We start from the raw sequence: 2,292 nt of genomic DNA on the forward strand, positions 1-2,292 counted from the left end.
GTTTAGAACACTAAACGAGTGTACCAAAGGGCAATCCAAAAGATTACATTTTTCAAAAGTTATCGTGTTCACAGCCAGGCAGACAGGCATCCATACATACATACATTCATACATACATACATACATGCATACGTACATATATACATACATACGTAAATACATACATACATACTTGCAGACACACAGTCATACAGACAGACACATTCGTAAAAACCTGTTTTTCCGATTCAGGGGGTCTCAAAACGTGGATATTAGACCAAAAATGGGGGGGGGGGGGTGAAATTTTACATGCATTTTCAACAAAGTTGTTACATTGTCAACCAATAAGATGAATTTTCGACCAAGAAAATTAATGATCTACAAATAAAAACATGAATTTTCAACGAAATTATTTAATTGTAAAGTCAAAAAGACAAATTATCTACAAAAAGTTGAGATTTTTAAGCGAAAAATATGAGTTTTCAATCAAAGAGTTCAATTTTCAACTATAATTGTAAAACCTTGTTAAAAAAGACGTATTTTGTTTTAACAAGGTAGTTCAACTCCTAGTGAAATAATCGACTTTTAAACCCAAGAAGATATACAGTTGATATTCCAACCGAAAATTGCATTTTTAACCAAAAATGATAAATCTTCAACTCATTTGCAATTAAAATTTTCTTCTTCGTCAATAATGTTTAGAAACAGTTGAAAACATTTCATCATGAAATAAAATTACTTAATTGGAAATTTTCATTTACAAAATTGATGTTGTGGTAAACTCGTAATATTTATTAATAGACTTAATTACAGAAGATTAAAGTCTTTTTTTTGAGTGACTAGAAAAATTCTTATAAATTGAAAAAATCAACTGCAAGAATAAAAAACTAAAATACATATCTCATTTTCTTCATATCTAACTTTGTCTATTAAATCATTAATATCCAGGGGCAAGCTGGGCCTATTCCCCCTGTTAATAACAGTTAATATCCTTGGAATCTTTCAAAATTCTCGCAAATTTGTCAAATCCTTTAAAATCTTTTGAAATACCTAGAACTTTTCTTAAAGATTTCGAAAGTACTTTTGAATTTTTTTAAATAACCCTTTAAAAAATGTTCTAATTCTTTGAATTTCCTTTAAATTATAAAAACAAATTGAAAATTTCTTGACATCGTTTAAAAAATCCTCAAATACTTAAAATCCTTAAAAATCTCTTGAAATCTCTGGAAATTTTGTAAAGCTTCAGATTGAAATTTAAAAAAAGAGAAAAGTTTCGAAAACGTTAAATATTGAAATGTTTATAGATTAGAGCTTTGAAAATGGGATCAATAAAATTGAAAGCTTTCGGAATCTAATTTTCAAACATTCTTAACTATTCAATAAATTTAAACTTAAGTTTTTTCAATTGGGCAATCTCTAAATTCAATTATTTCAGACTGAAATTTAGAAAACAGAAAAATTTCAAAATTTTAATATTTGTAGATTAGTTAAAGTATTAAATTAAAGTGTTAATAGAAATTACTCGAGTTAAAGTTTAACTATTTCTAAAACGATTTTTGTATATAATTATAATTAAAAATTTGTCATAAGGACAACCGCAGGATTTCGCCGGGAGCGGGTGCTAATCTGAAAAATTGCATGCAAGGTGAATGCCGTAGGAGTGACAGAGATGGTAATAAAGCACTCTTAGTGCCGCATTGTGCTGGACAACTAGATAGTATGTGAGCTGAATGCTCGGGGTGTGCATGGCACGCCCTGCAGCTATCAACGGGAATGTCTTGGCTCAAAATGTGGCGACGGTATGTTAAGGTGGAAATGACACCGTCTTGGCATGCAAAAATGAATCCCTCTGTACCAGATTTCAATCCGAGCGATTTAAGGAAAGCAAACGTGAGCTCACAAGACATTGACTGATCCTTCACATTTCTGTGGAAGATACCGTGCATCCTGTTATCGAGGAGCTGTTCACGAAAGTTTTTCTCTTGTGCTTTCTTAATCCGGGCTTTCAGGAGTGAGTACTCGAGATAGATTAGATTTGATGCATTTTGCTCACCCCTAATACTGAAGTCAAGTCCGAGTGTTTCAGCAGCCTCCTCCGCTGCTTTGTACAGAAATGCTCCTTTGCCCACTTCTTCGTGATTCCTGACCATTTTACTAAGAGGGTCTCTTCCATTTGCAACTCTATGTGCTGTATCCAGAATAATGCTGTTATGAAGACATTCAAGACTCAATATTCCGCGACCCCCCTGACGGCGTGAGATGTACAGTCGCGGAACGGAAGACTTAAGATGCATGCTTTTGTTCATGTGCATA

This window comes from Belonocnema kinseyi, chromosome 2 (assembly GCF_010883055.1).
Source record: "Belonocnema kinseyi isolate 2016_QV_RU_SX_M_011 chromosome 2, B_treatae_v1, whole genome shotgun sequence".
Taxonomy (NCBI): domain Eukaryota; kingdom Metazoa; phylum Arthropoda; class Insecta; order Hymenoptera; family Cynipidae; genus Belonocnema; species Belonocnema kinseyi.